At 32.9% G+C, this 14,454-nt stretch overlaps 3 long non-coding RNA genes across 8 annotated transcripts; 2 read left to right on the top strand and 1 right to left on the bottom strand.

Annotated features, from left to right (window-relative positions):
- Nucleotides 1-557: 557 nt before the first annotated feature.
- LOC107992148 (uncharacterized) lies at nt 558-3,059 on the bottom strand. 2 transcript variants are annotated; one of them, XR_007824794.1, is made up of 3 exons: nt 2,743-3,059; nt 901-1,745; nt 558-749 (listed from the first exon to the last, which is right to left on the bottom strand). It is a non-coding gene; the product is annotated as an uncharacterized LOC107992148 (long non-coding RNA). The 2 variants fall into 2 exon arrangements; XR_001764631.2 differs by having other exon boundaries at nt 1,694-1,745.
- A 1,100-nt stretch (nt 3,060-4,159) lies between these two features.
- Nucleotides 4,160-5,387, top strand: LOC127151688 (uncharacterized). The gene is made up of 3 exons (XR_007824792.1): nt 4,160-4,465; nt 5,122-5,244; nt 5,329-5,387. It is a non-coding gene; the product is annotated as an uncharacterized LOC127151688 (long non-coding RNA).
- A 16-nt stretch (nt 5,388-5,403) lies between these two features.
- On the top strand, nt 5,404-14,184 carry LOC107992147 (uncharacterized). 5 transcript variants are annotated; one of them, XR_007824791.1, is made up of 8 exons: nt 5,404-5,450; nt 6,596-6,635; nt 9,146-9,222; nt 9,316-9,402; nt 9,664-9,854; nt 9,937-9,997; nt 10,094-10,188; nt 13,855-14,184. It is a non-coding gene; the product is annotated as an uncharacterized LOC107992147 (long non-coding RNA). The 5 variants fall into 5 exon arrangements; XR_007824787.1 differs by having other exon boundaries at nt 10,094-10,192; XR_007824786.1 differs by having other exon boundaries at nt 10,094-10,528.
- Nucleotides 14,185-14,454: the final 270 nt, after the last annotated feature.

Here is a 14,454-nt window from a genome sequence, read left to right as displayed (position 1 = left end):
ATTGTGTAAAATCAAAAGCCAAATTAGGCTATTTGAGTTAAAACTCCAACTATTAATTTACATACATAGCCTACACTTTATACGTATTATTTAAATACATCTAACAATCTCCCACTTGGGCTATATTTGTATTCCAAATATAATTAACTCATGTAAACCTTAAGCGAGCAAAAACAGGTTATTTTAATAATAGAATTCCTCTTTAGTTCAATCTGGTCCATCTCCTGTATTAGCATGGAACCAAGGCGGCTTTTGTCACTATCCTTGTAACTAAACCTTCCTTGATCACCAATTCTAAAACATTCAATGACATAGATCAAGTATCGATGTATAACATAGAAACTACATGCAAAGTGATCTAGATCATGTCTGTTTCCAACTGATCCAAATTCTTTAGTTAGATCATTCTTAAAAAAATTTATGCTAAACCGCATTGCAAACTGCATGCACGATAAAAAAGTTCAAATAATAAAACAAAAACCATCAACTTTATTCTATATAGAAAATAAACAAATTAAAGTCAAAGAACATTATTAATAACAAACTCCCACTAAACAATAGAATTAGAAAATTGATTAACGCCAATATGAGCAACATACTTAAGGAAAATTTTAGTGGTGTACTTTTAGTCAATCGATCTGTCAGCATGATGCATTACAAAAAAAAAATAACTACAAACATACAAAAGAATAATGGAGATCTACGACTGATGACGAGAGATCAATCAACGCTTGGCCTTTGTTCACTACCTGCGGGGGGAAGAAAAACATTTAAATGTAAGTCGATACTTAGTGAGTGGCAAGTTTCTTAAATATAAAGCTCATAAAACATGCTTAAAGAGATAAATTATAAATATGCATTAGAAGTATAATATTTGTGAAAAGCGCCATTAACTCATACCCATTAGTCCATCAACAAATCTGTACAACCATGGCAAGGCATCTAAGGATACGGCCAAAAATAGCTCGCACATGATAAAGCATCATACGGCCAAAACTAGCTCACGCATCCATAGTACCCACCATGATATCAACCGTCAACCAATCGAACCAACCATGATAGCATACTAAGTATACGGCCCAGGAATAGCTCACACGTGCTCCATATCCACAAGGAAACACGCGGCCAAACGGAGTTCACGCACACTTAGCACCTACCATAGTAACTACACATCCCTCCTATGTGCACATAGAGCCACCCAACCATGGGGTAAGCTAGGCCTGAAGCCATATCACAATCCTCCATCCATGTCCTCACCTAGGCTCAGGTTCTCAGATCTCCGGTCACGGCCTCTTTTAGCCCCGGAATCCCCTGACAACCGTAGGTGGCGCTACGGAAACACATTCACGTAGCCTTTGGGGTAATCACCAACATTTACCATAAGCATCGGTTTAGTATAATTCAAAACAAAGTATAAACTAAAAACTTAAAACATGATTTTATAAAAATCAAGGCATACACATTCTCAAAATCATAATGAGTAAACATATCGTTTAAGTATTAATGGAAACAAGGACTTTAAACTCGTTTTTATCAACTTTGAGTTATGAAAATTTTTGAAATATCAATGTATAAACTCATTGTTTAAACAATAACGAAAACGTGGTCATGGTTTAGATCATGGTAGTTTCCAAGCAATGTCAAGAGATAACGTATATATGTATAAAGAAAGCTTAAAAAATAAACCACTCACGGTCAGTAACTCGATCCCCCGGGGTTATACGCTTTTTCCACTTCAATTTGGCCTGAAACAACGATTAGGGTCTATTAATTATCTTCAAAAGGGAGACGACACAACAATCTTCAACATACTTTATAAGGCCAAAATCAAACTTGTTTTAGTTCCTAAGGTTATTAAATTCTCAAAATTTTCCAGATTCGCAACATGAACTTCAAATGATCATAACTCTTTCAATACTTAACCAAAATGAGTGTTCTTTATGTTAAAATCTTCATTTTGATGTTTCCTATAATTTACATGAAGGAAGGAAAATACGATTCCCAATGGATTGCTACAGAATGTTTCTGAAACGGAGTGTTCAAAAACAGAGTCTTCTGCTATCCTCTAACTTGTTTATGAAATTAAGCTTACTTCCAATCATATTTAGCTCACAATTTCTTCATAAAAGTTGTAATACATTGAATAAGCTTTCCAACCATATCAAATAGAGATCCTAACTCCATTTCTACACTTCTAACTACTCAACACAACATCGTCTTCGCAAATTCATGCACGAAACCTGAAATCTGTCTTCTCTTTCTATTTTCAACCTTTAACCTTCAATTCTAGGAAAAATCCAATAAAATTATTCCAAAACTTTCCAAAGACTTAACAAAGCACCCATAACTTCAACGGAGAGCATTCTAACTACCCTCAAATTTCAAATTAAGCATCCGACATCACGGCTACTCAAGAACTTAGCAAAGTAATCTAATTTCAAAGAAATCGATCCAATAGCATTCAACTATCGAATCCTAGCATCCATAAACCATGGTTTGTTTAATATTGGCACCAATAATTAAAGGATTCGAAAGACCCATTTAATAAAGCTTAGAATTTTACACAAATTGTGCCAAGAACGCCCAATTTGAGTTTTTGAATGGTTGTACAGCGGCAAAAATTCTCTAATAATCAAATCTAGCATCAAAGAGTAATGGATATGGTAAAATCGAGTTGAAACTTAATGGGTAATTAAAAATCTTTCACAAACCCAACTAAAATACACTAAAACAAAAACTTACCCAACTCCAAGATCAAACTACCAACGAAAACTATGGCTTCGAACACCTGCGTCTAGCCGGAAATGAGCGATGAGTTAAACCACACAAGGAGTGGCTGTCGTCCAATTAGATGTACGGCCGACGGTGGTGGATCTAGCGTCGGCAAGCCAAGGCGCTCCAATCACGCGAGGGAGAGATGCAAGGCGGTTACTGGGTTGCGTCGACGTGCAACCGTCGTCCGTCGAGTCACACGGCGTGAGGGATGCTGATGGAGGCGTCGGCTAGAGGAGAAATGGTGAGCGAAAGAAGAATTGGGAGAGGAAGAGAGATGGTTGGTCATGAAGGGTAAGGAAGGAGAAGAAGAAGGAGAAGAAGAAGAAGAAGAAGTTAATTTTATTTTTATTAATATATTTTTTCTAAACTAAAAAAATAATGGTGGAAGGACAAAAATGTCCATCTCTTTAAATTTAAACTTCATTTTTACCCTCCTTCATTCTTTTCAATACCCATACAAAACAAATTATACTTTAAAACTCCATTAATTTACACGAATTTATCTTAAGGAGTATAAAAGTATTCCAACTTGTTTTTCACCATTTAAGAGATATAAAATATATAGATAAAATAAAAGAGAATGGAACGATGGCTTACACATATTTCATGACTAGATGTCTCATAACATGCTATAAACTTCACATCTATGGTAGAAGAAGTCATAAGTCTTTGTTTAATGCTTTTCCAAAATATAACTCCTTTAACCAACATGAAGTTATAGCCTGAAGTGGATCACAAACTATTATGGCATCCAACATGATCGAAATCAGAATACCAAATGGTCTCCAAAATTTCTAATCTCTGATAAGTGAATATATAATATTTTGTTCTTTGTAAATACCTTATAACCCGATTCGCTGCTCTCTATTGATCCATCCTCAGGTTGCTCAAATATCTATCTATCACTCCAACTATGAACACATTAGGCTTCCAAAAGCTGATGCATAAGGAACCCTATGCATCTTCTTTATATCAAGTGTGGTCTCGAGGAATTGACCAAAATGAGATTTATCAATTTTAGCAACGGGGGTATCTCCTCATACACAATCTTTCATGTCAAATCTACTAAAAAAAATTTATGTAGTTCTTTTGTGATAACCTCAAAATACCAGAGCAATCTCGCAGTATTTCTATTCCTAATACGAAAGAAACATCACCAAGATCCTTCATCTCAAAATTCCTTTTGAGAAACCTCTTAGGGGCCGTTTGCCCCTAGTTTTAGAATCAAGTGGGCTTGGCATTTAGGGTTTAGATCAAGTGGGTTTGGCCCCTAATTAATGCCAAGCCCACGTTTGGCCCATATTCTGAAAGCAAGGGATTAAGAAATGGGGTAAATCTGGGGTTCAATGTTTTTACAAAATAAAAAAAGAAAAAAAGAAAAAAATCTCTCTCATCTTAATTTCTTCCAGATCTCTCATCGTCTCTCTCCCCATCTCTTCTTCATGTTCTCATTCAAACCCTAGCCTCCTCATCTCTTCTTCATGTTCTCATTCAAACCCTAGGCTCCTCATCTCCTTTGCACTATTCCTTTACGTTCTTCATCTGCTCCACGTCTCTTCATCTTCTCATTTAATTTCTCTTCTTTCGTCAAGAATCTTTCGACGGAGGTCTCCTTTTCTTTTTCTTATACAAAGAAGCAACGGTAAGAGGAAATCGGATCCCAGTGGAGAAAAGACAGATTTATTAGTGGGTCTGTGCTATTCGTAATGCTTTTTTTTTGTAATTTTTTCATGCTTTCTTTATTCTTTTTTTTTTTGTTATGTATTGCTTTGTTCCATTTTTTTTTTGTTCAATCTTTTTTGTTCTTTTGAGGTTCTTTTTTTGTGTATTTTTTCCTGTTCGTTTTATTTTTTTGTTTGTTCAATCTTTTCTGTTCTACTAAGGTTCTTTTTTTTCTGTAAAGTTTTTTTTCCCAGATTTTTTTCTATAATGCATGCATTTCTTTGTTGGAAGTTTATTTTTTGCTGTTTTTTTCTGTAATGCATTAAGGTTCTTTTTTCCTTATTTTTTTTCCTGTTTCGTATTGCAAGATACAATTTTTTTTATTACTTTTCTAAATAAATATATTAAAAATAAGAAAGTGATATACAATATTTGTTTTGTATATATGTATTAGATAATCTGATTCTCGCTTACTTTCTTATTATTACTGAAAAGTTTATTTCTTGTAGAGAAAAAAACAAGTTGGAATTGGAGTTACTATTGTTTTTAATTCATTTTTTTTAGTGGGGCATGCCTAGATGTTGTACTTGGTTCAAATTTCATTGAGTAGTTTGCATTAGATAGAATATGGCCCATGCATTGTTGTGAATTTGTTATGAACCATGCTCATAATTGTTGCATCAGGTGAGAAAGGTAGATATGCTTGATGGAGTTTCCATTACCTGATCTGAAAAAGTGGAGGATGGGTTAGTTTTGGATAGAAATAATATTGAACTTGTGTCGCGGTCTTGTGCCCTTATTAACAAGGTTTGTCTTCTTCACACTCACATACAAAGTTCGTTACACACTCAAATCATTTAGTGGCTTATTCTTCTTTGCCTTATTTTGCAGAAATGTCATGTCAAGAATAAGGATATATGGAAGTTCAATGATGGTATCTATGTCAGCAATGATGGTATCTATGTCAGCAAGAAGGGAACCATAGTTGGAGCAGATGAGTGATCAATACAATTGTAAATTATATATGCACTTAGATTCAAGAGTTTGTTCTCTTTCGAATTTTTTTTTTCATGACTAATAGCTTAATTTTGTGATGTTTCTTTTTGTGTCTGCCCTTTGAAAATACATTACAGTTTTGTTTTATGACATTTTTTAGTTAAGGCACAAAAACAATGCTCAATAACTCATTTTTCACTTGATTTTTGCTTATGAATCTAATAATAATGATCTTAGGTTCTTCATGTGTGCATTGCATTAACATTATATTGATCCTGAATTTTTGGTTATGTGAAGCTTAGATACTCATTAACCATTTATTTTAAAACATCAAACTTTAATTTTACTCTTCTAAATTAAAGTTTGTAAATCATTTGCAATTGTAGAACATTTTGGTTATTTGTTTGTTTTAAAACATCAAGCTTTAATATTTTTATTACTTTTCTAAATCAAAGTTTGTAAATCAAGTTTGTGTAGTTTTAGTGTTTAAGTTTTAAAATATTTTGGTTACCCTTGATTTATTTATTGTTGAGAAATTTAAATTTGACAAAACTGATTTGACAGCGGATAATTGTAGTTGAGAGAGATTTAAATTTAGAAATCTTATTTTTATTTATATATGGGGTAGTTGTATTTGTATTAAAAAAAATTAATGTTTACTTTTGGTAGTTGAGACATTTAAATTTTTGAAATCTTAATTTTATTTTATTTGTATTTAATACATAGTAATTATTAATGTTTCATTTATAAATGGTGGTTGAGTGATTTGAAAGGAAAAATTTATTAGTTCACACACCCATTTGTTTTAAATAGAGCACTTCTCCTTCATTTCTAAACGCACAACCTCCTTTGTTTGTATCTAAAATTTACTTTCTTTGAGGTCGAGGTCATAACATTCTCCCATATTTTTGAGTGGTAACTATTTTACATTTATTTTATATAGACTTTGTTTTATATATATTATTATCTTTTTTTTCTTATATTATTATTTTCCATCTTTTTCCATTGTTCTTTGATACTTTGTTTGAGGTATGTATATTTCACTTTGTTAATGTGGGCTTTTCTTTGTTTTCCAACTATCAAGAAGTAAGTTCAATTGTATTAGTTCCACTTATCTCATCTCATTGGTTGTTTTATTTTGCTCTTTTTTTTTTTTTTGTAGGTTTGTCTTAGCCTTGCCTTGCATAGACACACACCATTACGTAACGTGCTCTTTTCTTTCCTACATTTGTATATGAACTTTTGCGTTTTTAATTTCTTTGTTAGTACATTCATGTTGGAAAGAAAAGAAATTAAAAAATTGTACTCCAATTCCAACATGTTTTTTTCTCTACAAGAAATAAGCTTTTCAGTAATAATAAGAAAGTAAGCGAGAATCAGATTATCTAATACATAAAAAACAGATATAGTATATCACTTTCTTATTTTTAATATATTTATTTAGAAAAGTAATAAAAAAATTGTATCTTGCAATACATAATAGAAAAAAAAAAAGGAAAAAAGAACCTTAATGCATTACAGAAAAAAACACCAAAAAAAAAACTTCCAACAAAGAAATGCATTCATTATAGAAAAAACACAGGGAAAAAACCTTACAGGAAAAAACACAAAAAAAAAAGAACCTTAACATAACAGAATAGATTGAACAAACAAAAAATTGAAACGAACAAGAAAAAACACAAAAAAAAAGCATTACGAATAGCACAGACCCGCCAATAAATCTGTCTTTTCTCCATCAGGATCCGATTTCCTCTTACCGTTGCTTCTTTGTATAAGAAAAAGAAAAAGAGACGTCCGCCGAAATATTCTTGACGAAAGAAGAGAAATTAAATGAGGAGATGAAGAGACGTAGAGGAGATGAAGAGCGTAAAGGAGATGAGGAGGCTATGGTTTGAATGAGAACACAAAGAAGAGATGGGGAGAGAGACGATGAGAGATCTGAAAGAAATTAAGATGAGAGAGATTTTTTTCTTTTTTTTTTTATTTTGTAAAAACATTGAACCCCCGATTTACCCCATTTCTTAATCCCTTGCTTTCAGACTATGGGCCAAACGTGGGCTTGGCATTAATTAGGGGCCAAACCCACTTGATCTAAACCCTAAATGCCAAGCCCACTTGATTCTAAAACTAGGGGCAAACGGCCCCTAAGAGGTTTCTCAAAAGGAATTTTGAGATGAAGGATCTTGGTGATGTTTCTTTCGTATTAGGAATAGAAATACTGCGAGATTGCTCTGGTATTTTGAGGTTATCACAAAAGAACTACATAAATTTTTTTTTAGTAGATTTGACATGAAAGATTGTGTATGAGGAGATACCCCCGTTGCTAAAATTGATAAATTTCATTTAGGTTAATTCCTCGAAACCACACTTGATTTTAAGAAGATGCATAAGGTTCCCTATGCATCAGCTGTTGGAAGCCTAATGTGTTCATAGTTGGAGTGATAGGTAGACATTTGAGCAACCTGAGGATGGATCAATAAAGAGCAGCCAATCGAGTTATAAGGTATTTATAAAGAACAAAAGGTTATATAGTCACTTATCGGAGATTAGAAATTTTGGAGACCATTCGGTATTTTGATTTTGATCATGTTGGATGCCAATACAGTTTGTGATCCACTTCAGGCTATAACTTCATGTTGGTTGAAGGAGTTATATTTTGGAAAAGTGTTAAACAAACACTTATGACTTCTTCTACCATAGATGTGAAGTTTATAGCATGTTATGAGACATCTAGTCATGAAATATGGTTGCGAAATTTTGTCACTAGGCTGCAAATAGTAGTTCACAAAGACCAACAAAATTATTTTGTGACAATAACTCAACAGTAATGTATTCCAATAATAACTGAAGCAATTCAAAGTCAAAGCATGTGGATGTAAAGCTTCTAGTTGTGAAAGAAAAAATTCAGAATGGTCAAATTTTTTATAAAACACATAAAGAACAAACTCGATGCTGACAGATCCATTGACTAAAAGTACACCACTAAAGTTTTCCTTGAGTATGTTGCTCATATTGGTGTTAGTCAATTTTCTAATTCCATGGTTCAATGTGATTTTGTTATTAAGGATGTTCTTTGACCTTAATTTGTTTATTTTCTATATAGAATAAAGTTGATGATTTATGAGTTATTATCTGAACTTGTTTATCATGCATGCACTTTGCAAATACAGTTTAGCATCAAGTTTTTTAAGAATGATCTAACTAAAGAATGTGGATCAGTTGAAAACAGGCATGATCTAGATCACTTTACATGTAGTTTCCATGCTATCCATCCATACTTGATCTATGTCATTGAATGTATTAGAATTGGTGACCAAAGAAGGTTTAGTTACAAAGATAGTGACAAAAGTCGCCTTGGTTCCATGCTAATACAGGAGATGGACCAGATTAAACTAAAGAGGAATTCTATTATTAAATGTATTTAAATAATACGTATAAAGTGTAGGCTATGAATGTAAATTAATAATTGGGGTTTTAACTCAAATAACCTAATTTGGCTATTGATTTTACACAATGGGCCTAACTTGCTTATATATTACACTAAGGTCTTAATTGGGCCAATATTTTATATAAAAGTCTGGCCCAAATTACTACATACCCATATTAAATGATTTACGAATGGAGGATTTTTTTAACCACGTAAGGAAAGAGCAACGGGTAATTGTGGAATCCATTGTTTGTGCGTTGAAATTTTTCTTCGATCGATCTTTAGGGTTTTGTAAAGCTCTTTCATCCCTTCCGCAACATTCTTACCTTCTGGTGAGTGTTCAGCAGCATTCTTCCCTTCCGGTGAGTTTTTTTTTCTATTCTTAACTGAAACTAAAGGGGGTATATATGGAATTGTCTTTCATGCGCGGTTATTGACCGTCAATCGCTTATTAGGGTTTTAGAAAAATCATTCTTCAGCAGACATTCAAGGTTCTGGCAACTTCATTGCAAAACTATGTTTTGAAGCATTCTACAGTTCTGGTGAGTATTTTGTTTTTATTATCTGAAATATAAGGGGGTATATATGGGATCTCCACTTATTTATTGAACAATATTCCATTACTGTATTAGAATTTCGAAGAAATTAGGGTTTTGAAGGTCATTATATATATTTTTAAATGACCTTAAAGTGTAGATACTTTGTGTAAAACATACATTTAGTAATGCATGTTGTATATTTAATCGGCGATAATACAGAGGTATATTTAGTAATGCATGTTGTATAATGTGTATATATCGTAGGAGGAAATAAGAAATGAAGAACAAATGGAATACCAAGCACTACAAACAATTTATCCAGAAGATGATGAAGAAGACTTAAGAAGACCGACAGGTATACGGATTATCGTGTTCCATGATCAAAAGTTTATGAAAACGGATGTGGTTTTTGAAACTCCAAATGCCAAAATGCCAAAAAAGAACAAACGAAAAAAGTAAGTATATGTTATATTTACTGATGTATATATATTTTATATGATTTAAAATGTTGATTCCCGTAATTATATTTGTTTGTAGAATAATGAAGGAGGAACATCGTATGATGTATCACTAAACTTCACATCGGAGTGATGATGAGGTTTATTTATGATTTGTACATATTTCAAAAAAAATTATTATATTTAGTTTTATGTATAGATAGAAACTAACATTAATGATATTCGATTATCTGCAGGACAATGTACCAATAGTGTAAAGGAAATGGTTTGAAAGTGTGTTCAATGGGAAAGGGAAGGAAACACAAACTGAAAATAAGCATATATATGAAATGTAGGTATGTAAATAACTATCGTTAGATTACTATAAGGTTTTTATTCTTCATATGAAATTTAGGTATCTAAGAAGAGAAAAGTTAGAGAAAGATGTGAAAGCAAGGGAATAGAATAAGATCAAAAAATGTGATAAGAAAAAAGAGGTCAAAAAAATACAAATGTGAAGAAATGATCAACAAAATCAAATCCAGAGGTATATAAAATATATGTATATAATATTGCAGTTGATAAAAATGCATTTAGTTATCACTAACAAATGATGTTACTAATATTGATTAAGAAATCGACTGAGGATAAAAGAAGGGAAAAAAACAGCAGACGTAGAGGAAGATTATGAGGTATTCATTGCTATGCTAAAATATACTTTGGGTACTGTTATATAATAGTATATATTAAGTATACATATAATGATATTGTCCTTTATATTATGTGTGCAGGGTGCACCATTGATCCTGAAAATGAGTCAATGGTCAAGAGTGCAAAAATTGAACATCTATGCAAGATTAGATGTAATTAGAAATATTAAAAAATAAATAGTAAGAAATTAGAAGTATTTAGAAATACAACTTTTTGTAGTTTTTTATACCTCAAATTTTCCAAATTCCAAAACCAACTCCTATATCACATAATCAGACGTCAATGTACATTGACGATGAGTTGTGGTTTAACTTCAAAGGAACTATAGCCAAATTTGGCATTAGGGAATTCAAGGCAATAACCGATTTGAATTGTGGTCCATTGTCAACCGTATATATTTCCAAGGTGAATGGCAAATTTCATTCAAGTACTTCAAGAATGAAGATCCTATACCGAGGTTAAGGGTCTCCTTTTTATTTAATGAATCGAAAAAACTGAAGGAGGATGATGAAATTAAGATGGCAAAAATATACTTTTTAGAGAATTTCCTTCTTGGAAAACAATTCACAACCGGATGTAATTTGGAATACATCAAATTATTAGATGATGAAAAACAGTTTGATGCGTTTCCATGGGGTAGGATAGGGTATAATGTTGTTTCGACCCAACTTCTTATACTAAGCCGAAGTCATTACTAATTTAAAAGATAAGTAAAATTTCTTAAATTTAAAAATAGAAAATAAAATAAAACCCTAAATACTCATTAAAAATTATAAACAAATGTACGTAAAGATAAAATTAAATAAAATCCTAACTCGAGCCCTATCTAGTTTTAAGAAGAAAAAAATAAATGAAATAAAATAAAATAAAATAAAAAGTGCATCTGATCAATGTCATAAAGCGGAAGCAAAAAGATCCCTATGGCTCACCAAAGTCACTCCTTGTCATTCACCAGCTTCCTTCTGCCCTTACCTCTACCTCTGCCTGAAAAATTAAACAAGAAAGAGTGAGTATAAAAATATACTCAGTAAGGGACCCATTACGAATCCCACTAGGTGCCTGTTAACTTCCTATTAGAGTTCTGTAAAGTGGTACCCCTAAACTTGCACGTTCACAAACACGTGCAATCTATGATCTCGTATGAACATATCTAGTCTTCAGTGAATCCAAAGGAACCCCTAGGACAACTGGTTTTTAGTGTACCCGAAGGAAACACTAAGACAATCAGGCTGTGAGTGACCCCGTCGAGTCCCTCATAATCATGTCTATGTCTATGTCAAACTAGATTGGTGATCCCGTCGGACTATACAATCGTAAAAGGTGGTAATCCCAAATGACACCCATGTAGGTACGACTCTAATAGCTAAAGCTAACAGCACAACCTAACCATAGTATGTAACATAACATACATTATCATAAGCATGGCATAAGTATCGATCATGTCATTTTAATCAAACATTGTCATCAAAGACATATCACAGTCGTCATCATCAATATACTGCCAATAATAAACATATTAACAACCATCGTCATCAATCACCCAGCGTCATGACAGTCATTATCAAAAGCATTAAATCATGCATCTTAGCTAACATTAACACATATCCATAAAACACATGCAGCCTCTTAAATTCATTTTAAGGGTCTAGTAGTAGAATCTCTTACCTGGAGATTAGCTTAACGCAAAATTACCCTAACAGTCTCGGTTAAGCTTCCCAAGAGAAAATCCTAAACAATAAGGGTAAATAACTAAGTTTAATAATTTAACTCGCAGTTGATTAAGGATCAAAAAGCCAGTTGATTTTACTTACTCAAAGTCGAGGTCGAATTCGATTTACACCTAGAGGACAATTTCCGAGCTCAGCTTTCAATTAAATCTAACTAAATAAATCCAGAAATTATTTAATTAGAGTCCAAAATTAATATTTGTTGGGTATTCCCAAAATCCAATCAAACTTACCAAGGTTTACCAAAATAGGTGGGAAAAAGAACCAAAAGTTAAGACTGACGACTCGGCTTGGAAGACATGATGGCTCGGTGCGAAGGACACGCACGCGGCTCGCGGCTCGCACGCACAAGGTTGGCTCGAGGGAGTAGCTTACGGCTAGGGCGTGCATGCGGCTCGGGTACAACTTCCACGCGGCTCACTCTGATGTGGTTCTCTTGATCAACGACGGCTGACGAAAAGCGAGGATCAGCGTGAGACGACTACGAACTGCAACGAAGACGACTCGAGCGAACGCGGGCGATCGGCTGAAGGTGGCTTGCAGACGGTGGTGAGACTCGCCTCGGATCTACGGTTGGAAAGCTCGAGGGCGATAGATCGGCTCGAGTTGTGGCTACGCGGCGCGGATCTTGCACGCGGGTTCGGGTAGGGGTAGCGATTGACGGAGGGACTGACGAACGAAAAGTGGCGGAGGAAACGTGAAGGTGCGTGGTGGAAGCGAGCGACGGCAGAAGAGGGTTTTTTAGGGTTAGGGTTTCCTTTTCTTTTCTCAATGAAGGAGACTGCATAACTCCCTATGCCAAATTTAAACCAAAATAATAATAATATTATTATTATTTTATTTTTAAGTACCCTTTTTCTTTTCCTTTTTTTCCCAATTAAAACAACCAAAATCTTCTCTTACCTCATTTCAAATCCATCAAATCCCCCTTTGTAAATCAAATATTCTCTCTATTTCCAATCCCATCACTTTATTTTCCCAAAATACAATAACCCTAAATAATTACATTATCTTTATAACATAATTATTTTATCCTCAAATCACTTAATTAAACCCTTAAATAATTATATTATCCTTATAATATAACTATTTTAACTTCAAAATCACTTAATAAAAAAATCAATGTACACTTAAACAAATTTCCACAAATACAACAATTGAATATTTTTCCAAAATATCTAATAAGTTCCAATAAAATTCAACAATAATTAAATAACACCCAAAATTCAAAGATTAAACTTAAGATATTTACAAATAAATTACCTTAAATTTTGGGGTATTACAAATGTGTTGATTGATTCTATTAAAAGATGTATAAAAAAAACCTACTTCCCTAGCTGTTGAAATTTCTAGATTTGCTTATTCACTATTAGTATGGGTGTATGAGTGCATTCTATTGTTGATCGGTCCTTCAATATTTTGTGCACAAAAAGTAGATGACAATAAGATCTGGATGTTGAATTGAGTAGTTGACAGCCACCCAGAATGGAAAGAATTGACAGAAAAGATCTTCTAATGTAGATAATATGTATGACGTCATATTGAATATGTACATAACTAATTATTGAATGGAATAACAGGCTAGAGGTAGAGATATTGCTTATCAACAAGCAGCGAGGAAGAGCATAAAGAGAGAAAATTTACCTTCTAAGATATTGAGATTGCAATTCACAACGAAAGTTGGTTCGATAGAGCCAAATAAGGAAAAAAATAGAGTTGAATGTTCAAGGATTTGAAGTGCCAAGTTTTAAATTGCTCTCCCGAGGACTTTAGAACATTGTGTTATTTGAATCTGATTATGTTATTTTGATTTGAATGAACAACTTTGTAATTTAGAATGTAGTAATTTGAATTATGTTGTTTGCTTTGTAATTTCGACTGTAGTAATTAGGATTATTATGTTATTTGGATTTCAGGAATAACTCTCGAATTTTATAACTTTTTATAAATTGTATATTGTGTTTGTTAACATATGTTTGTTTAAAGAATGATATTAATTGAGAGGTTTATTTATGTAAAGGAACATGGCTTTAATTCAGGTTATTGAAAGTAACTTTGGGATGTGCCAGCATTTTTCAAGTTATTGAAATTGAAAGCAATCTGATAATACACTTTTCGATAGGGATGATATATATTAAATAAAATAGTGTATATCAGGAATACATTATAATTTGAAATTA

The sequence above is a fragment of the Cucumis melo genome, chromosome 11 (genome assembly GCF_025177605.1).
Source record: "Cucumis melo cultivar AY chromosome 11, USDA_Cmelo_AY_1.0, whole genome shotgun sequence".
Taxonomy (NCBI): Eukaryota; Viridiplantae; Streptophyta; class Magnoliopsida; order Cucurbitales; family Cucurbitaceae; genus Cucumis; species Cucumis melo.
This window is presented reverse-complemented; position numbering and strand designations above follow the sequence as displayed.